Source organism: Triticum aestivum, chromosome 3A (genome assembly GCF_018294505.1).
Source record: "Triticum aestivum cultivar Chinese Spring chromosome 3A, IWGSC CS RefSeq v2.1, whole genome shotgun sequence".
Taxonomy (NCBI): Eukaryota; Viridiplantae; Streptophyta; class Magnoliopsida; order Poales; family Poaceae; genus Triticum; species Triticum aestivum.
Window position 1 is genome coordinate 260,971,712 of NC_057800.1, and position 24,415 is coordinate 260,996,126.

Consider the following 24,415-nt stretch of genomic DNA (forward strand, 5'->3'; position numbering starts at 1 on the left):
TATTTTTCCCAGATGTACGAATTTAATCATTTTTCCAGAAAGCTGCTGTTTTACAAAAAGGTCCCTAAACTTCATGCATATAATAACTTAATAACCATGCATCGGATTAAAACAAACTTAATATGAAAGTTGATTAAAATTTTGTCTAGTTTAATAATATCCAATTTTCATCTATGTTTAAAATGTTTAAAATGATGTTTGTTTAAATTTTGCTCTATGAACATGCTAAAATGCTTTAATTTATAACTAAATAACCGTAACTCGGTTTGTAATAAATTTTATATGTAAATGGGGTAGAAAAATGCCTAGCTTAACATGATGCACTCATCTAGCATGTTTAACAACTCTAAAATTATGTTTAGGGCAGAACAGTACCATAACCAAAATATGCACATGAGGAGTTTCTGGACTTGTTGTTTGTTGTTTCCGTCCTCATTTAAACTCGACTAGATAGGTTGTTTTCTTTGCTTTACCCTCTTGCCATGTTTAACAACATTTAATATTGTTGGGTACATAAACGAGAGAGAACTAAATAAGTCATGTGGTGTTTCGCCAATATGCAACGAAGTTGCATGTTGAGCTCCACTTAATTTGTAGGATTGTTTGTGCATTTTGCCATGCCATGCTTCATTAAACCGGACATGCATCATACTTGATTGTGCATCATGCCATGATTATGTGGTGGTTGTTCACTACGTTGTTTGCTTCTTTTCCGGTGTTGCTTCTTCGCGTTTGTGAGGACCCATTCGACTACGTCCGTTTGTCTTCTTCATGGACTCGTTTCTTCTTCCTTGCAGGATTTCAGGCAAGATGACCATACCCTCGAAATCACTTCTATCTTTGCTTGCTAGATGCTCGCTCTTTTGCTATGCCTGTGCCGCGATACCTACCACTTGCTTATCATACCTCCTATATTGTTGAACCAAGCCTCTAACCCACCTTGTCCTAGCAAACCGTTGTTTGGCTATGTTACCGCTTTGCTCAGCCCCTCTTATAGCGTTGTTAGTTGCAGGTGAAGATTGAAGTTTGTTCCTTGTTGCAACATGGACATGTTGTTCCTTGTTGGAACATGTTTACTTGTTGGGATATCACAATATCTCTTATTTAATTAATGCATCTATATACTTGGTAAAGGGTGGAAGGCTCGGCCTTATGCCTAGTGTTTTGTTCCACTCTTGCCGCCCTAGTTTCCGTCATATCGATGTTATGTTCCCGGATTTTGCGTTCCTTACGCGATTGGGTTATAATGGGAACCCCTTGATAGTTCGCCTTGAATAAAACTCCTCCAGCAAGGCCCAATCTTTAGCCTTTTTCCTTTGGGAGTCGCGCATCCTGAGGGTCATCTTTTTTTTAACCCCCCGGGGCAGTGCTTGTCTAAGTGTTGGTCCGAACTAGAGTCCTTTGTAGTGCAACCTCGGGGAAACTTGAGGGCTGGTTTTAGTTATACGGAGCGCTCATGCGGTGTTGCCCCTAGAACGAGATATGTGCAGCTCCTATCAGGATGTCGGCGCATCGGGCGGTCTTGCTGGTCTTGTTTTACCTGTCGAAATGTCTTGTAACCGGGATTCCGAGCCTGATCGGGTCTTCCCACTAGAAGGAATATCCTTCGTTGACCGTGAGAGCTTGTGATGGGCTAAGTTGGGACACCCCTGCAGGGATATGATCTTTCGAAAGCCATGCCCGTGGTTATGGGCAGATGGGAATTTGTTAATGTCCGGTTGTAGAAAACCTGAAGTTGACCTTAATTAAAATACATCAACCGCATGTGTTACCATGATGGTCTCTTCTCGGCGGAGTCCGGGAAGTGAACACGGTGTTGGAGTTATGCTTGACGTAGGTTGTTCTAGGATCACTTCTTGATCATAGTTTCTCGACCGTGCTTTGCCTCCTCTTCTCGCTCTCATTTGCGTATGTTAGCCACCATATATGCTAGTCGCTTGCTGCAGCTCCACCTCATACCTTTTATCTTACCTATACGCTTAAATAGTCTTGATCGCGAGAGTGTGAGATTGCTGAGTCCCCGTGACTCACAGATACTTCCAAAAACCAGTTTGCAGGAGTCGATGTTACCGTGCAGATGACGCAGCCAAGCTGAAGGAGAAGCTCGACGAAGATCTTGTCCTTTGTGTTGTTTCGTTCTAGTGGATCAGTAGTGGAGCCCAGTCGGCACGATCGGGGATCTGTGTAGCTTTTGGGGTAGTCTTCTTTTATTTTGGTTCCGTAGTCAGACCTTGATTGTATTTGGATGATGTAATGCTTTATTCATGTATTGTGTGAAGTGGCGATTGTAAGCCAACTATGTATCTCTTTCCTTTATGTATTACATGGGTTGTGTGAAGATTACCTCACTTGCGACATTGCTTTCAATGCGGTTATGCCTCTAAGTCGTGCTTCGACACGTGGGAGATATAGCCGCATCGAGGGCGTTACAGCTGAGGAATAACTAATTGTGGTTCCGGATGAGGTGAAGATACCCCGAACAAAACCCTCAAAAGATTATGTTCCATAGTAACAAGTGACAGTAAATTTCAGCAAAGTATATAAATTTTTCCTTACCAAGTTCCACCTACCAAAGGCACTTCACTCCCCGGCAACAGCGCCAGAAAAGAGTCTTGATGACCCACAAGTGTTGTAGATCTATCGGAGCTTTTTGATAAGTAAGAGTGTCGAACCCAACAAGGAGCAGAAGGAAATGGTAAGCAGTTTTTAGTAAGGTATTCTCTGCAAGCACTGAAATTATCGGTAACAGATAGTTTTGTGATAAGGTAATTTGTAATGAGTAGCAAGTAATAGAAGTAAATAAGGTGCATCAAGATGGCCCAATCCTTTTTGTAGCAAAGGACAAGCCTGGACAAACTCTTATATGAAGTAGAGCGCTCCCGAGGACACATGAGAATTATCATCAAGCTAATTTTCATCACGATCATATGATTCGCGTTCGGTACTTTGATAATTTGATATGTGGGTGGACCGGTGCTTGGGTGCTGTCCTTACTTGGACAAGCATCCCAGTTATGATTAACTCCTATTGCAAGCATCCTCAACTACAACAGAAGTATTAAGGTAAACCTAACCATAGCATGAAACATATGGATCCAAATCAGCCCCTTACGAAGCAACACATAAACTAGGGTTTAAGCTTCTGTCACTCCAGCTACCCATCATCTACTTAGTACCTCCCAATGCCTCCCTCTAGGCCCAAACAATGGTGAAGTGTCATGTAGTCGACGTTCACATGACACCACTAGAGGGATGACAACATACATCTCATCAAAATATCGAACGAATACCAAATGCACATGACTACTAATAGCAAGACTTCTTCCATGTCCTCAGGAACAAACGTAACTACTCACAAAGCATATTCATGTTCATAATCAGAGGGGTATTAATATGCATAATGGATCTGAACATATGATCTTCCACCAAGTAAACCAACTAGTATCAACTACAAGGAGTAATCAACACTACTAGCAACCAACAGGTACCAATCTGAGGTTTGGATACAAAGATTGGATACAAGAGATGAACTAGGGTTTGAGATGAGATGGTGCTGGTGAAATGTTGATGGAGATTGACCCCCTCCCGATGAGAGGATGATTTATGATGACGATGGTGATGATTTCCCCCTCCCGGAGGGAAGTTTCCCCCGCAGAACAGCTCTGCCAGAGCCCTAGATTGGTTCCGCCAAGGTTCCGCCTTGTGGCGGCGGAGTCTTGTCCCGAAAGCTTGCTTATGATTTTTTCTCGGACGAAAGACCTCATATAGTAGAAGATGGGCATCATAGGGCCACCAGGGGGCCCACGAGGCAGGGGGCGCGCCTAGGGGGGTAGGGCGCGCCCCGACCCTCATGGCCAGGGTGTGGCCCCCCTCTGGAACTTCTTGCGCTCAATATTTTTTATATATTCTAGAAATAGCTTTCGTGAAGTTTCAGGACTTTTGGAGTTGTGCAACATAGGTCTCTAATATTTGCTCGTTTTCCAGCCCAGAATCCCAACTGCCGGCATTCTCACTCTTCATGTAAACCTTGTAAAATAAGAGAGAATAGGCATAAGTATCATGACATAATGTGTAATAATAGCCCATAATGCAATAAATATCAATATAAAAGCATGATGCAAAATGGACGTATTAGTGGGTAGACTAGAAGTATATTGATCTACATGAGGATAACTTCCCCCACATTCATGAGGATTTCAGGACTATTGATGTTGACAAGTTCATTGCACTACAAAAAAATACACTTCCATGATGATATGTGTTTGTCACAGTAGGTCACGTTTTTTTCATGCATGTACATCCATGAGGATGTTATGACAGAATCAAGATAGTCATACCTGTGCTGTTTTAGAAGTGTTCCATGACATCACCAAAATTATCATCACAAAAGTGTCCACTTCCATGATGATAAATCGTGTGTCATAGAAGTGCTTTCGTCAAGGGTAACCAACACATGCTATCCATCGTAACAGGTTACCATTAAGCTATCGGGTTCCGCTTTGGATCTGATAACCCGTTAATAGCCCGGACCAGTGGCGGTTTTCCACGTGTAAAATTATCATTCGCCGACGATCCACGTGTCGGCTCAGTGTTGGGGTAGATGTCAACCATCCATTTGACAAGAATCGCCAATGAAACATTGACACATGGGATGGCCCAATAGAGGCCCATATAGGTTTAAAAGCCAGCCCAAGAATAGGCCCACAAGATTTCGTCACTTCTAATGGGTCGGGCCGTAAATAGCCTAACATTTTCTAGACCAAATTATAGCCCGCATATGATACGGGCCATTAAATGACTGCAATATACTGGACAGTTTACGCCCTATATCAGATCCGGCCCGTTAACAGCCTGCAATAGTTTGGGCCAAATTACAGTCCATACCTGATCCGGCCCGTTAACTAACTTTCATTTCATGGGCCAAATTGCGGCCCATAACAGATACAACCCTTTGAACAGCTATTGTGCCATTGGACCCATTGGGGGCCTGATTTTCTCTTCGGCCTCTTAGTGGCCCGTTTAATAGTTCAGCCCGATATTGGTTTCGGCCTGTCAGCGACCCTGTCTATGGGCCTCTTTCGGCTTGGTTTCACTTTCGACCATTTAAAGGCTCGAGTTTCACCTGGGCCTAATTATGGTCCGTAGTTACTTCCGACCTCTTAACGGCCCATAGTCTTCGTCGATACATTCCAGCCCAAACTGCCTCTCGGTCCGTTAAAGGCCCTTGAGAGTGTTGGGACTAATTTTGGCCTATTATACATTCGGCCTGCTTCCGGCCCGTCATGTAATTGCCAAGGCCCAAAAACATTTCACCCTGTTAATGGCCCATCACCCGAATGGGCCGATTTATATTAACGCGTTGTCGGCCCATGATTTGTTTGCCACAATTAAGGCTGAATCTAGTTTTCAACCTGTTAAAATCCTATTTAATTTTTCGTCCCAATTAAGGCAAGCGGTTTACTCGGCAATTTAAAGGATCGAAACTAATAGTGGGCTAGATTAAGACTAGACCTAACTAATGGCCCAAGATGATTGTAGCCCAACGGTTCGGCCCATACTAGCGATTGGTGACTGGCTAGTTTTAGTACATAAATTATTATTTTATAAACCTAACCTATTGGCTCATTGCGCACTGATCGAAGATTACAACCTTTTCTCAGAGCAACGACGGCAAAAATAACAAAAAAATTACACCATCGTGATGAAGAATAAACCTAGACTATACAACAAAGAAATTACAACATATTACATCTCCTGGGCATCAAAGTTCGCCGCCAGTGATAATAAAGGGCGACTAGATAGCAGATTCCATAAACTGGGCAGGTCGCCACCAGTGGAAGTTAACAGGCCGAGAAAATGATAGACAGAACCGACAACACTTCAACACAGTTCAAGAAAGGTTATCCCGACCCAGGAGCTGCAGCGCAAGCAACTTAGCAACCTGATGAGATTGCGCTTCTTTGACACGTATATCCACCAACTTAAGTTGCATAGCATCAATAGACGTCATGTACTTATGTTAATCTTGCATAGAAATTGGAGTTCCAGTCGGATTTGAGCGGAAGCATGTCTTTCTGCTTGAATTTCAGACTAAAGAAGTGGAACAGATTCAGGCGGCGACTTCATCGAGCTTGTTTCAATGAGTAAGTTCGACACTACTATTGGGGAACATAGCATGCAATTTCAAAAAAATTCCTACGATCATGCAAGATCTATCTAGGAGATGCATAACAACGAGAGGGGAAGAGTGTGTCCGCGTACCCTCGTAGACTGAAAGCAGAAGTATTAGGTTAACGCGGTTGATGTTGTTGAATGTATTCACGATCCAACCGATCCAAGTACCAAAGGTACGACACCTCCATGTTCAGCACCGTTCAAATCGATGACATCCCTCGAACTCTTGATCCAGTAGAGGGTCGAGGGAGAGTTTCGTCAGCAAGACGACGTGGTGATGGTGATGGTGATGTGATCTGCGCAGGGCTTCGCCTAAGCAATACGACGCTATGACTGGAGGAGTAAACTATGGAGGGGGCACCGCACACGGCTAAGAAACAAGTATTGTCCTTTGGGGTGCTGTAACACCCAAGATGCGGCTATATCTCCCACGTGTCGGGGCATGCCTTAGAGGCATAACCGCATTTTGGTATGGTCGCAAGAAGGGTCATGTTCACACAATCCCATGTAAAAGAACAAGGAACTAAATATTTGGCTCACCATCGCCACGTCACACAATGATCAAATTATTCATACATTAATCAGAGTACACACAAAGTCCGACTATGGACGGATCCAAATGAAAAGAAGACAACCCAAACGATAAGTCCCGATCGTCCCTACTGGGCGCCACTACTGATCATCCGGAAAGGAAACATAGTAACGGCCAAGGTCTTCGTCAAACTCTCACTTGAGCTCGGTGGAATCAGTTGCGTTGGTATCATCGGCACCTGCAACAATTTTTGTAGTATATGTGAGTCATGAGGACTCAGCAATGTCAAAACCCACAAGATCAAGACTATTTAAGCTTAAAGATAGGATGGGGTATAAGGTGGACTTGCAGCAAGCACTAAGCAAATATGGTGGCTAACATACGAGTACAAGAGTAAGATGAGAAACTACGCACCGGATGCAAAGCTTGAAGTGATCAAGAAGTGATCCTGAACTACTTACCTTCAAACATAACCCAACCGTGTTCACTTCCCGAACCTCGTCGAAAAGAGACCATCACGGTTACACACGCGGTTGGTGTATTTTAATTAAGTCAAGTGTCAAGTTCTCTACAACCGGATATTAACAAATTTCCATCTGCCACATTACTGCGGGCATGGCTCTCGAAAGTTTATACCCTGCAAGGGTGTCCCAACTTAGCCCATCACAAGCTCTCACGATCAATGAAGGATATTCCTTCTCCTGGAATGACCTGATTAGACTCGGAATCCCGGTTACAAGACATTCGACAATGGTAAAACAAGAGCAACAAGACCGCCAGATCTGCCGACAAATCCCGATAGGAGTCACGCATATCTCGTTCTCAGGGCACATCGGATGGGCCAGACGTCGGGTTGGCTGAGACCCTGGTTGCCCAGGGGGCACCGGACATTTCCCAGGTTGGACTAGCACTCAGAGGAACACTGGCCCGGGTTGTTGATTAAGAATCCTTGGCTTAATTACGCCCTAGGCAAATTTTAGTTGTTATTAGGAAAATGTTAAAACCAAGGTTGGGCCTTGCTGGAGGAGTTTTATTCAAAGTGAACTGTCAAGGGGGTCCGATAACCCCAACCGCGTAAGGAACGCAAAATCAAGTGACATAACACTGGTATGACAGAAACTAGGGCGGCAAGAGTGGAACGAAATACCGAGCAAAAAGGCCAAGCCTTCCACCCTTTGCCAAGTATATAGATGCATTAATTAAATAAGAGATATAGTGATATCCGAACATATCCATGTTCCAACATGGAACAACCTGCACTGCACCCGCGACTAGCAACGCTATAAGAGGGGTTGAGCAAAAGCGGTAACATAGCCAAGCAACGGTTTGCTAGGAAGGTAGGTTAGAGGCTTGACAAGGAATAATGGGAGGCTCGATAAACAAGTGGTAGGTAGTGCGACATAGCGATAGAACGAACAACTAGCAAGCAAAGATAGAAGTGATATCAGGGGTAATGATTATCTTGCCTGCAAAGTTCTCAGGGTTGTGGAAAGCTTGCTCCTCGTAAACGTGCTCGACAGGATCCTCGTTCATGAACTCATCTCCATCAACATCAATCATGGTGCAATGCGCAAGCACCATGATGCAAGACATGGCATGGGATGCAAGATATGATGTGCAATGCATATGGGTAGTCTGAAAGGGAAAAGATGATCATGGCATCAACTTGGCAAACGAAGCATGTCACTGGAAAGATTGAGAGATTTTGGTTGAAATCGGTATGAAGATCACCGGAAACGGTTGCACGGTTTGCAAATGACGAGCAAAACAAGAACGATGCAAAACCGTTCTTAACAACAACATAACACTTAAGATGCATCATGAAAATGTGCTACAACACTCCAACATAAAAAAACACATGTCAGTGAAGTACAGGTGAAGCTCTACAAATCATGAACACTGAGCAACTGCTAGAACTCACCAGAACATGTCTAAAACAGCATGGCAAAAATGCAAATGACAACAGTTTAACGGACTTGGTGAAAACACTAAACATGGTATAAATAGCATCAGGTAGCAATATTTAGAGCTAGTAAAGTACATGCTACAGGAACCTATCATGGAAAACATGAGCATGGCATGCTAGCACTAAAGGCAATGAACAAAACTCCCTTACTAAACTTGAGTCAAAGATGCACAGAAAAGATGGTAACATCAATGCAACATGGCAAGTGATATGAATAGGTTTCAGACTTAGGAAAATCATGCATGGCAGAAACAGATTCATGATAGCAACTTTGCAAGCTTGTGCCACTCACCACAAAGCATTTCATGGCATAACAAAGCAATCAATAGTAAGAAGACACAATTATGAATCTAAACATGGCAGGAGCAAGTTCATAGGGTGCATGGATCACTAGCAAAACACATGGAAAAAATGCACTTCCTGTTAACAGTCTGACAACAATAATATTTGGCAAACTGAGAGCATGGTAATGACAAGATACGGTACCCCATAATTACAACCAAAGGCATGTCTGGATAGAGCATAGCAATATCGTCAAAACACCCTTACTGAACTTCATCAAAATATGCATGGAGTTACTTGTGGCAACAAGTTAACATGGCAACCTATTGTAACAGGGAAAGACTTAGCAGAAAAAACTGAGTCTCCGAAATCGGAAACATCAAGTGGCCTACTTGGCATGCTTGTGCTAGTCACCACAGGGAACATAAAACTACAAAGAATGCACCACTGTAAAGATGGCATGAAGATGCTCCTAAAACATGTAGACATGATGCTCAAAAGGTGAACACCCAAAATGCTATGAAAAAGACAAATCAGGAAGTTATGATAGGCTCCAGTAGATAACATCATTTAGCACTTTTTCAGCAAAGATTAGGGAAACAATATGGACATTAACATGCATGCAAATGACACTAGCATGAAGAGCATCAGGAGATGAACATTTCGGTATATCATATGCAAGAAACGAAGCTACGAGCATGGAGTTATGACATGGCAAAGATGCACACATGGAATTGCAGATCTTGGACTTAGCTGATTTTTCACCTCGCGAAACGTGGATGGGGAGGACCCGGGACTGAGGGAACCAGGACGAGGCGCGGTTGTGTTTGGTAGGTGGGACGGGTGGATCTCGTCCACCCGCCGGGGTCCGGCGACGGCAAACAGCGGGCGACGGCACGGGGCGCGGGACGCGCGGGTGGCGCAGACGCGGGCCAGGAGGGCCCAACCCGGGCTAGGCGGGCCGGCGGGGGTGCGCTGCTGACGTGGCGGCTCCTGGTTCACCGAGGGGACGGCGGCGGACATGTCCGCAGGCGCGGAAGAGGTGGGAGCTAGGGTTTGATCTGGAATTTTGGGGGTAGGGGGTCTATTTATAGATTGTGGGAGCTAGGAGATGGCTATTTAGGTGTAGTTTTCGCCCACATGATCGTAATCCAACGGCGGAGAGCATGGAGGGGGTTTAGATGGGCTAGTGGGCTGTTGTGGAGGGGTGTTTGGCTGCAAGGAGAGAGGGGTTTCGACGGTTACACAGTTAACCGTTGGGGCATCAAACGACCTCCAAATGGAACGAAATTTGACACGCGACCTACCAGTGAGGTACCAAGGCCACTCGACAAATCTTGGCCCATTCTGAGAACGTTTTTCTCCCGCTCACGAAACGAGATCTGGGAGGTGCAACGGGTGCATGTGTGAGTGTCGGATCCCGAAACGGACAACGGGGAAAAAGACCGGATGCATGAGACGAACACGAATGCAAATTAGAAGCACACGATGACATGAGATGAAATGCATGACATGAAAAAAATGCAAAACAAGGACAAAAGCCAACCACGGAGGATATAACATATAACATAGACGGAGAGGGCAAGACTTGGAGTTACATTATCGAATGTTACATCCGGGACGTTACAGGTGCCCCCCTGCCCCGGTATATAAAGGAGGAGGGGAGGGGGATGGCCACAAGGGGTGCACCAAGGAGAGGGGAGTCCTACTAGGACTCCAGTCCTAGTAGGATTCGCCCCCCCCAATTTTTTCCTTCTACCGGAGGACGAAATGGGGAAGGGGAGGGAGTAGGAGAAGGAAAGGGGGGTGGCGCCCCCTTGCCTAGTCCAATTTGGCCTCCTCCCTTGTGGGCGGCGCACCAGCCCCTTGTGGGGTGGTTAGCCTCCCTCCTATGGCCCATATGGCCCATATATTTCCCCGGGGGGTTCCGGTAACCCCTCCGGTACTCCAATACTCCGGTATGTACCTGATACGCTCCGGAACCCTTACGGTGTCTGAATACTACCTTCTAGTATATCAATCTTTAACTCTCGGCCATTTTGAGACTCCTCATCATGTCCGTGATCTCATCTGGGACTCGTAACAAACTTCGGTCACCAAAACACATAACTCATAAATAGAAATCATCATCGAACATTAAGCGTGCGGACCCAACGGGTTTGAGAACTATGTAGACATGACCAAGACACATCTCCGGTCAATAACCAATAGCAGAACCTGGATGCTCATATTGGTTCCCACATTCTACGAAGGTCTCTATCGGTCAAACCGCATAACAACATACGTCCTTGCCTTCGTCATTGGTATGTTACTTGCCCGAGATTCTATCGTCGGTATCATCATACCTAGTTCAATCTCGTTACCGGCAAGTCTCTTTACTCGTTCCGTAATACATCATCCCGCAACTAACTCATTAGTCACATTGCTTGCAAGGCTTATAGTGATGTACATTAACGAGAGGGCCCAGAGATACCTCTCCGATACACGGAGTGGCAAATCCTAATCTCGATCTATGCCAACCCAACAAACACCTTCTAAGACACCTGTAGAGCATCTTTATTATCACCCAATTATGTTGTGACGTTTGATAGCACATAAGGTGTTCATCTAGTATCCGGGAGTTGCATAATCTCATAGTCAGAGGAATATGTATAAATCATGAAGAAAGCAATAGCAATAAAATTAAACAATCATTATGCTAAGCTAATGGATGGGTCTTGTCCATCACATCATTCTCCTAATGATGTTATCCCGTTCATCAAATGACAACACATGTCTATGTTAGCAAACTTAGAGGCTTACTAGGGACACTGTGTTTTGTCTATGTATCCACACATGTATCAAGTTTCCTGTTAAATGAATAATAAACATTTATCATGATATATGGAAATATAAATAAAAACTTTATTATTGTCTCCAGGGTATATTTCCTCCAGTCTCCCACTTGCACTAGAGACAATAATCTAGGTCACATCGCCAAGTGATTTAACACCAATAGTTCACATCACCATGTGACCAACACCCAAAGGGTTTACTAGAGTCAATAATCTAGTTCACATCACCATGTGATTAACACCCAAAGATTACTAAGGTGTGATCATGTTTTGCTTGTGAGAGAAGTTTAGTCAATGGGTCTGCCACATTCAGATCTGTATGTATTTTGCAAATTTCTATGTCTACAATGCTCTGCATGGAGCTACTCTAGCTAATTGCACCCACTTTTAATATGTATCCAGATTGAGACTCAAATTCATCTAGATCGGTGTTGAAGCTTGCATCGACGTAACTCTTTACGATGAACTCTTTATCACCTCCATAACCGAGAAATATTTCCTTAGTCCTCTAAGGATAATTTTGACCGCTCTCTAGTGATCTACTCCTGGATCACTACTGTACCCCTTTGCCAAACTCATGGCAAGGTACATAATAGGCCTGGAAAACAGTATGGCATACTTTATAGAACCTATGGCTGAGGCATAGGGAATGACTTCCATTCTGTCTCTATCTTCTGTAGTGGTCGGTCATTGAGTCCGACTCAACTTCACACCTTGTAACACGGGCAAGAACCCTTTCTTTGACTGATCCATTTTGAACTTCTTCAAAACTTTATCAAGGTATGTGATTTGTGAAAGTCCACTTAAGCGTCTTGATGTATCTATAGATCTTGATGCCAATATGTAAGCAGCTTCACCGAGGTCTTTCATTGAAAAATTGTTATTCAAGTATCCTTTTATGCTATCCAGAAATTCTGTATTATTTACAATCAACAATATGTCATCCGCATATAATATTAGAAATGCTACAGAGCTCCCACTCACTTTATTGTAAATACAGGCTTCTCCAAAAGTCTGTATAACACCATATGCTTTGATCACACTATCAAAGCATATATTCCAACTCCGAGAGGCTTGCACTAGTCCATAAATGGATCGCTGGAGCTTGTACACTTTGTTAGCAGCTTTAGGATCGACAAAACCTTCTGGTTGAATCATATACAACTCTTCTTTAAGATATCCTTTAAGAATGCAGTTTTGACATCCATTTGCCAAATTTCATAATCATAAAATGCGGTAATTGTTAACATGATTGAGACATACTTAAGCATGGGTACGGGTGAGAAGGTCTCATCGTAGTCAACCCCATGAACTTGTCGAGAACCTTTCGCAACAAGTTGAGCTTTGTAGACAGTAACATTACTGTCAGCGTCAGTCTTCTTCTTGAAAATCCATTAATTCTCTATGGCTTGCCGATCATCAGGTAAGTCAACCAAAGTCCACACTTCGTTCTCATACATGGATCCCATCTCAGATTTCATGATCTCAAGCCATTTCACGGAATCTGGGCTCATCATCGCTTCCTCATAGTTCATAGGTTTGTCATGGTCTAGCAACATGACTACCAGAACAGGATTACTGTACCACTCTGGTGCGGATCGTACTCTGGTTGACCTATGAGGTTCGGTAGTAACTTAATTTGAAGTTTCATGATCATCATCATTAGCTTCCTCACTAATTGGTGTAGGGATCACTAGAATTGATTTCTATGATGAACTACTTTCCAATGAGGGAGAAGGTACAATTACCTCATCAAGTTCTACCTTCCTCCGACTCACTTCTTTCGAGAGAAACTCGTTCTCTAGAAAGGATCCATTCTTAGCAACGAATATCTCGCCTTCAGATCTGTGATAGAAGGTGTACTGAACAGTTTCCTTTGGGTATCCTATGAAGACACATTTCTTCGATTTGGGTTTGTGCTTATCAGGTTGAAGCTTTTTCACATAAGCATCGCAGCCCCAACTTTAAGAAATGACAACTTTGGTTCCTTGCTAAACAACAGTTCATATGGTGTCATCTCAATGAGTTTGGATGGTTCCCTTTTAACGTGAATGCAACCGTCTCTAAAGCGTGACCCCAAAACGATAGTAATAAATTGGTAAGATACATCATAGATCGCACCCTATCTATTAAAGTACTGTTACGACGCTCGGACACACCATTACGCTGTGGTGTTCCAGGTGGCGTGAGTTGCAAAACTATACCACATTGTTTCAAATGAAGACCAAACTCGTAACTCAAATATTCTCCTCCATGATCAGATCGTAGAAACTTTATTTTCTTGTTACAATGATTTTCCACTTCACTCTGAAATTCTTTGAAGTTTTCAAATGTTTTAGACTTATGTTTCATTAAGTAGATCTACCCATATCTGCTCAAATCATCTGTGAATGTCAGAAAATAACGGTACCCGCCATGAGCCTCAACACTCATCGGACCGCACACATCAGTATGTATTATTTCCAATAATTCAGTGGCTCGCTCCATTTTCCGGAGAACGGAGTCTTAGTCATCTTGCCCATGAGGCATGATTCGCAAGCATCAAGTGATTCATAATCAAGTGATTCCAAAAGTCCATCAGTATGGAGTTTCTTCATGCACTTTACACTAATATGACCTAAATGGCAATGCCACAAATAAGTTGCACTATCATTATTAAATTTGCATCTTTTGGCTTCAATATTACTAGCACAAATGCTCGTGCGTTGCAACGGGAGAAAAACTTAACCTGACCCCGGTGAACTACCCTTTTTATTGGACGTGCATTCTGACCTGCTAATTGTGCTCATGAAATTTGGGAAGTGCATAAAAAGCAAAACAAATATTACTAACTTTATAAAATCTAGCTTACATATTCTGTCCAATACGTGTGTGATTTCTTGATCTTTTTCTTTTTTAATCACACTGACTTTATAAATAATTAGTTAAGGTTTGAGAAGAACTTTCTGCATTAGTCATATCAAATACTCGTCATAGTAGAAATAATCGAAGCATTATGAATTATGAATAAGCACATATATAATTCAAAGAATATGGGAGATATCATGCACAAAGCAAAATTAATGAGTAGAGGAAGCACCGAGACGGAGCTAGACGTGGCTACCATGTTTGTGCTCCTGGAACACACCACATGTAGTACTCCAACATCATCTTTTCATCGTCCCTCCATAGTTTTGTCCCTTTAGGAAGCCGGTGCTCTTGGTAGAAAGAAGAAGTCTCGTGAAGACAGTCACCATGTGGCTGCTCATGTGATAGGCCAACACATCTACACATCACCATTGAATCGGGACATGCATGTCCTCCTGCTTCATGAAGAATGCCTGCCATGGCCCGGAGGCAACCATCATGCTATCTTCGATGTTGTACAAACAGATAGAGTTCGAGGACCAGAGCATGTTGGAACAGTGCTGAAGGCTATGTCGCGGAAGTCCACGGGTCCACACCACACCCTGTCGGTAGCGATTTGTGTTTGACGAAGAACACAATATAGTGCAAAAGCTAACAAAACAAGGGACAACTTCACATTCTATCATGAGAACCTCGTTATCATTAACAGGATCAGAAGGAAGATTCAAACATCAATGTCACATCTTTAGGAAAAAAAGCTCGTCGTGCCTGAACTTGTACCTCCACTTGCCGAAGCTGATGACCCAGGGCCCTTGTCGCCGAGCTAGTTGTAATCATTTTCTAAAATACATTAGAGAACCTGTCAACTACATCAGAGAACCTGGTAATTATTCTCTAAAATACGATAACTGTATCGAAACAATCTCTTAGGTGGTAGTTACATCAGAGAGCCAGTTTTTTCATGTTTTGTCAGGGCATGCTAGCATCAGCTCATGTACTTCCTACCCGTAGGTCAAAAATTGTTCATGTTGCACTATTGATATTTCGTTCATCTATAAGTGAAATAAGCTTTCTTTGAATCAACATAATGGAACTCGGTTCAAACAGTCAGTCATAGTTAGGATTGATATACGCAACACAAAACACATGTGAGACATACAACATCAAAATGGTGTAATAGTTCTCTACCGCAATGCACATCTGAAAAGATTGGCACTTTGAAAAACCTCATTGCCTCCCTAGGATGGTAATAGCACGAACCTCGACACGTCTGTCGCATATCGCTTTCAAGATCAGTAAGCGAGTCGATGGTTCAAGCTCCTTGTACATTTCAATTTCAGCTCTGCACAAGATCGAACAATTAGAAAAACTATGAAGATAAGACTGAATCAGAATATCTGATCAAGCAATTCTTATGTACAGGACTAACCCATGTGATGCAACTATTGGTACATCACCTTCTGCAACCTGTAGTTTGCATCTCTGTTAGTTTATCAATTGAATGGAATATCAGTACTGGCATTAAATTGTTTGCAACATGGGGTGTCAGTCATGTATATATATATATATATATATATATATATATATATATATATATATAATACCCAATGTCACCAATCCCTTAGTTTTCTACATAGGACGGTTACCCAGGTTCCGCGCCCCATCGCCATGCGGGTTATTGGGGGAATTGACTGCACATGTGATTAACAATCATGAGAATCCAAGGAAGATGTTTGCATCGTTTGTGTGACTGCTTAGCATAAAAGATAAATGAAAGGCCGAAGAGCATAACAGGCACTCAATATGCTAACCAATCCTAGAGATGCTGGCTGAACAACATGTATTGCCTAAACAGAGTATGTGATCAAATACATATATACTCTAGTAAATCAATGGATGAAGTACGTTCAAGCGATGAAATAGCAGGCATCAGCCATGCTGCTACTGTACCTTTTGCTCAAATAGTTAATGCAAGAAAACTAAAGATTAGCAGTAAATTCCTAGAAGCCTAAGCGAAGAAGCAAACCCAGCATGCAGATCTGCCGGCCGCTGGGGGTATGATGGTAGAAAGGGACACGCACACGGAGGAAGTTGAGGACGGAACCAAGCTCCCACATACAGCGGAACCACCACCGTGCCAGCTCCGTGGGCGCTTCGGGCCCCGACACAAGAGGTGTCACCACGCGGCATTGCGGCGTCTTGTCCGCGGCAGCACCCGCTGTAGCTCGGCGACGCAGTCGTTCTACCGGCCAGCACAGAAAACAATTTTGCTGTCAAATTTCATCAAACACTTTACATGCCTTGAAATAGAAATATTATGGTCGGGGGAGTGGGATCCAGGGGAACGGCGGGCATAGGGACATACCGTGCGGCAAGTAGGAGTCGCGCGCTGTTGAGGAGGCTGGGCACCGTCTTCACTGCAGGCAAGGACGTTTGGTGTTCCTCCGCCTCCATGGGATCTTCCCCTCCCCTCCTCTCTCCCGAGCTGATTTATGGGAGGAGTTAGACAGGCGGTGGCGCGCGGCAATGGGGGCCAGGGGCCGATGGCGCGCGACGATGTGGGGCAGCAGGAGGTGGTGGCGCGATGGAGGCAGAGATGGGATCGGAAGGCAGAGTCGTGGCTGGGTTTTCTTTTCTCTCCTCTGTACCGGTTCGGTTGACTTTCATGAGGACTGCGGGTTCCATTGTCTAAATACAGGGCTTATCTGTAAAAACCAAGGTTGTCAGGATCGCGATTCTGTTATACGATTCTACGACTTTACGATCCAAACTTACCGCTCTGATTCTACGATTTTAGTTCATGGAATCTACGTTTCTACGATCCTGATAGTGAAGATTCTACGATTTGCGATCCTGCCATCAGAGCTCCAATTCGATTCAAAATCACGATTGTGACAACCTTGGTAAAAACGTCGCGATGGTGTACCCGGAGACTCAATCCGTGCTTTATCATTAGGGAGAGATGAATATGTGTATCACTACAATTGACATTCAACAAAAATAGACCACTCATCAAGGGAGCATGACCATAAAAGATATTACTCATATAAATAGACCAACCATTTTTCTATGATTTAAATGAATAACCATATCGCATCAAACAAGATCCAGATATAATGTTCATGCTCAACGCTGGCACCAAATAACAATTATTCAGGTCTAAAACTTATCCCGACGGTTGATGTAGAGGTAGCATGCCGACGGTGATCACATAGACTTAGGAACCATTTCCCACGCGCATCGTCACCTTGTCCTTAGCCAATCTTCGTTTAATCTGTAGGCCCCGTTTCGAGTTGCAAATATGAGCAATAAAACCAGTATCAAATACCCAGGCGCTATTACGAGCATTAGTAAGGTACACATCAATAACATGTATATCAAATATACCTTTCACTTTTCCATCCTTCTTATCCGCTAAATACTTGGGGTAGTTCCGCTACCATTGACCAGTCCCTTTGTAGTAGAAGCACTCAGTTTCAGGCTTAGGTTCAGACTTGGGCTTCTTCCCGGGAGTAGCAACTTGCTTGGTATTCTTCTTGAAGTTCCCCTTCTTCCCTTTTCTCTTTTTCTTGAAACTAGTGGTATTGTTAACCATCAACACTTGATGCTCCTTCTTGATTTCTACCTTTGTAGCCTTTCGCATCGCGAAGAGCTCGGGAATTGTCTTTTCCATCCCTTGAATATTATAGTTCATCATGAAACCTTCATAGCTTGGTCGCGGTGATTGAAGAACTCTGTCAATGACTCTATCATCAGGAAGATTAACTCCCAGCCGAGTCAAGTAGTTATGGTACCTAGACATTCTGAGTATGTGTTCACTTACATAACTATTCTCCTCCATCTTGCAGCTATAGAACTTGTTGGAGACTTCCTATCTCTCAACTTGGGCATTTTCTTAAAATATTAACTTGAACTCCTGGAACATCTCATATGCTCCATTACGTTCAAAACATCTTTGAAGTCCCAATTCTAAGCCGTAAAGCATGACACGCTGAACTATCGAGTAGTCATAGACTTTGCTCTGCCGGACGTTCATAACTTCCGGAGTTGCCCTGCAGCGGGTCTTGCACCTAGCAGTGCTTCCAGGACATAATTCTTCTGTGCATCTATGAGGATAATCCTCAAGCTACGAACCCAGTCTGTGTAGTTGCTACCATCAACTTTCAACTTAGCTTTCTCTAGGAACGCATTAGAATTCAAGGGAACGGTAGCTCGGGCCATTGATCTACAACAACATAGATGAACTTAGTACCCTTGCATAACTCTCAGGTACTAAGTTCATATAAATTAAAGTTCAATTAATCATTATATTACTAAAGAACTACCACTTAGATAGACAACCCTCTAGTCATCTAAATGATCGCGTGATCCATATCAACTAAACCATGTCTGATCATCACGTGAGATCGAGTAGTTTTCAATGGTGAACATCTCTATGTTGATCATATCTACTATATGATTCACGTTCGACCTTTCGGTGTCGGCGTTCCAAGGCCATATCTGCATATGCTAGGCTCGTCAAGCTTAACTCGAGTATTCTGCACATGTAAAACTGGCTTGCACCCATTGTATGTGAAGGTAGAGCTTATCACACCCGATCATCACGTGGTATCTCGGCACGAGGTACTGTAGCAACAGTGCATACTCAGGGAGAACACTTGTACCTTGAAATTTAGTGAGGGATCATCTTATAATGCTACCACCATACTAAGCAAAATAAGATGCATAAAAGATAAACATCACATGCAATCAAAATATGTGATATGATATGGCCATCATCATCTTGTGCCCTTGATCTCCATCTCCAAAGCACCGTCATGACCTCCATCGTCACCGGCTTGACACCTTGATCTCCATCGCAGCATCATTGTCGTCTTGCAAACTATTGCTTCTACGACTATCGCTACCACTTAGTGATAAAGTAAAGTAATTACATGGTGATTGCATTTCATACAATAAAGTCACAACCATGAGGCTCCTGCTAGTTGTCGATAACTTATACAAAACATGATCATCTCATACAACAATTTATATCTTATCACGTCTTGACCATATCACGTGACAACATGCCCTGCAAAAACAAGTTAGACATCCTCAACTTTGTTGTTGCACATTTTACGTGGTTGCTACGGGCTTCTAGCAAGAACCGTTCTTACCTACGCATCAAAACCACAACGATTTTTCGTCGAGCATGTTGTTTTAACCTTCAACAAGGACCGGCCATAGTCAAACTCGATTCAACTAAAGTTGGAGAAATAGACACCCGCCAGCCACCTGTGTGCAAAGCACGTCGGTAGAACCCGTCTCATGAACATGGTCATGTAATGTTGGTCTGGGCCGCTTCATCCAACAATACTACCAAATCAAAGTAAGACATTGCTGGCAAGCAGTATGACTATTATCGCCCACAACTCTTTGTGGTCTACTCGTGCATATCATCTACGCATAGACCAGGCTCGGATGCCACTGTTGGGGAACGTATCATGCAATTTCAAAAAAAATCCTAGGCCACGCAAGATCTATCTAGGAGATGCATAGCAACGAGAGGGGAAGAGTGTGTCCACGTACCCTCCTAGACCGAAATAGCAAGCGTTAGGTTAACGTGGTTGGTCTAGTTGAACGTCTTGATGATCCAACCGATCCAAGTACCGAACGTACGACACCTCCGCGTTCAGCACACGTTCAGCTCGATGACGTCCCTCAAACTCTTGATCCAGTAGAGGGTGGAGGGACAGTTCCGTTAGCATGACGGCGTGGTGACATTGATGGTGATGTGATCCGCGCAGGGCTTTGCCTAAGCATTACGACGCTATGACCAGAGGAGTAAACTTTGGAAGGGGGCACCGCATATGGCTAAGAAACAACGGTTGTCCTTTGGGTTGCCCCCTGGCCCCATATATAAAGGAGGAGGGGAGGAGGATGGCCACAAGTGGCGCGCCAAGGAGAGGGGAGTCCTACTAGGACTCCAGTCCTAGTAGGATTTGCCCCCCTTTTTTCCTTCTACCGGAGGGGGGGGGAGGGGAAGGAGAGGGAGTAGGACAAGGAAAGGGGGGTGGCGCCCCCTTCCCTAGTCTAATTCGGCCTCCTCCCTTGTGGGGGGCACACCAACCCCTTGTGGTCTGGTTAGCCTCCCTCCTATGGCCCATATGGCCCATATCTTTCCCTCGGGGGTTCCGGTAACCCCTCCGGTACTCCAGTATGTACCCGATACACTCCGGAACTCTTCCGGTGTCCGAGTACTACCTTCCAATATATCAATATTTACCTCTCGACCATTTCAAGACTCCTGGTCATGTCCGTGATCTCATCCGGGACTCCGAACAAACTTCGGTCACCTAAACACATAACTCATAATACAAATTATCATCGAACATTAAGCGTGCGGACCCTACAGGTTCGAGAACTATGTAGACATGATCGAGACACATCTCCAGTCAATAAAAAATAGCGGAACCTAGATGATCATATTGGTTCCCACATATTCTATGAAGATCTTTATTGGTCAAACCGCATAACAACATACGTCATTCCCTTTGTCATCGGTATGTTACTTGCCCGAGATTCGATCGTCGGTATCATCATACCTAGTTTAATCTCGTTACCAGAAGTTTCTTTACTTGTTCTGTAATACATCATCCCGCAACTAACTCATTAGTCACATTGCTTGCACGGCTTATAGTGATGTGCATTATCGAGAGGGCACAGAGATACCTCTCTGATACACGGAGTGACAAATCCTAATCTCGATTTATGCCAACCCAACAAACACCTTCGGAGACACCTGTAGAGCATCTTTATGATCACCCAGTTACGTTGTGACATTTGATAGCACACAAGGTGTTCATCCGGTATTCGAGAGTTGCATAATCTCATAGTCAGAGGAATATGGATAAGTCATGAAGAAAGCAATAGCAATAAACCGAAATGATCATTCTCCTAATGGATGGGTCTTGTCCATCACATCATTCTCCTAATGATGTGATCCCGTTCATCGAATGACAACACATGTATATGGTTAGGAAACTTAACCATTTTTTATTAACGAGGTAATCTAGTAGAGGCCTACTAGGGACACTGTGTTTTGTCTATGTATCCACGCATGTATCAAGTTTCCGGTTAATATAATTCTAGCATTAATAATAAACATTTATCATGATATAAGGAAATATAAATAACAACTTTATTATTGCCTCTAGGGCATATTTCCTTCAAATACATCAAGATATGACTTTGTGGTTGTATCCATACCCTCAAGATGTGTTGCCTTCTTCTCTGGAATATATGTTAGAGGGACAAACAATGGGTTCATCTCCCTATCATTGTGGCAGTTCTTCCTAGCAGCAGTTCTATCACCCTGAAAGAGAAACAAGTTGGTAGATAACATGTTTTGCATGTATAAGCATTATCGCTGTTAATTCATCTCATTTCTTTTTCAAAAATAAAGAGACACGGTTTAAAATAGCATTAACATAATAGGCATTGTTCATAGTTAAGACGGAAGGAAATGGCATTGTGCAGGAGCGGCCAGCTTCACCAGACCACTGGATTACAGATCAAGAACACAAGCATACATGTAGTTCTAAACAACGTATAAGCATGAATGGTGAGTGTACTGTCGATTTATACCATTTCAGATTGGTAAATAAAGAGAAACTATTTAAATAACATTAATATAATATGGCATTGTTCATAGTTGAGACATAGCAGGATATGACATTGTGTTGTTATTGGTAGTTTCACCACACTACTGGATTACTGATCAAGAACACAACCATACACATAGTGCTAAAGAAGATAACTTGCTATGTTTAGTTTAATTTACATGGTACAAATAAGGAACTATGTTGTACAACTAAAGACCAAAATTGAGAAGGACAAACTTATGTTTATGTACTTCTTCTTTATAAACTTTGAACAAGCAATTTGATGCAGACGACAAAAATAAACAACATTTTCACTCATAGCTATCCAAATATACACAACGAAGTTTGAAAGCTCGAGGAGGACAAACTTACATTAGTAGTGAAGACAGGCTCTATAAAGCCCTTGTCCATATTAATGGGGGGGGGCAATTCAAGAAGTTTACCGCACACTCTTCTTCAAGAGCATCGCCTTTACTCTACATTTTGTTAAGAGCAAATACAGATGTGAAAATATAGGAACAAATGGTGATTATTTAACCTAAGATGCAGAGTACAAATGTAAATACCACGTATAGGCAAAAGGTACTGACAAGAGCAATGTGGAGCTAAACTTCTTCAGTAACATTGGTTTATTCAATATTTTGGCAAGAGTAAATGTAGATCTGATGTGTAGAAAATAGAGGACAAGGGAAAATAAGCTGCAAAGTGTACATGAAGAACTAGCTAACAAATATAAGTATAATGATGAAGGATAGCAGATACTTACAAGAACAATGCAGAACTAAATTTCTTCATAAGCGTTGGGTTTATTCTACATTAATTTAAGCATTAATATAGATCTAATAATTTGGAGCGAATAGTGGATAAGCAAGCTATAATGCACAATGATGTCACATAATCCAACAGGTATGAATGTAAGGACAACGATAGGACAATAGGTACTCACAAGAGCATAGAGCGACCAACATAGTTGCGATATCCTAGGTTTTGCGGCACTGGTTCTATTTCCAATATACGTCGGGTGCTATGTGATTTCTCCATAGCACCACCTTTTTCAAGGACTTTTCTTCTACTCCTTCAGGTTAAGCAATCACCCTGTTCCTTTTGGATGTATGAAACACACGAACAACATTTGAATGAAAAAACATGGTATGACAACAAATGGAATAGCTGTTGATAATGGATAGGCATGGCATCTTCACATATATCATGAGTAAACTAAGAAGATGGTGGTGCAACGAAGCAAAATAAATGCAAGACACCTTATGCAAGATATGTGCAACCAATAAAACATTGCCAAATTAGAAGAGGCGCCTTATTTGGTGAACAGGATAGGCTATCTGCCTTTGACTCCTTGAGCTCAGAATAGTCATTAGGATCATATTCTGAATACGAATCTATAGGTCGGGAGCATGTGGGTTTCATTGCATCCACAATGGACCTCAATCCCTTGATGCCAAGTTTGTTACCAATTGAACCATTCCGCAATATTCTTCCGATGTGCGCATTCTTATATTCAATGTGATTAGTACAATATCTGAAAAGCATGAAAATGTAAATAGTAGTGATATTATCTTTGTAATGTAGAGGATATTGTAATATAATAGGGGCTCCCTGTAAACCCTTGTGTGCTATCACTGGATTCTGATGATAGAGCCCATGTGTGCTATAATATGGTGAGTAGATTAATATAATGTGGCACAACTATACAAAAAATAGGCTCCCTATTGGGAGCTCCAAATGTAAGGATAGTTGGCAGATGATAGGTTCATAATATACTATATAGAAAGTTTATTGCCAAACCATGATAATGAGAGCGCAGAGCCAGTAGGTAGATTGTAGTGTGGGGTACACCATAACCACCATAATTAAATCAGGAAATTGGAACTGACTAGAAAATAAAGGGTTTTGCCGCTACTAATATGCAGCCTATCGATCACCTACATGCTAGATCTATTCATCTGAAGGTGCACAACTGTTACTATCAATTTAGTCTATCGAAGACCACACAGCTCCCACTATTTCCGGGATATTATGACAGACTAACTCGAAGTGCGAAATCATGTAGCTGAACCAGCCCAATAGAGTTGTCGACTGCAGATGTCCCTGCTCCCCTTCCTGACAAGGAACATACTGTA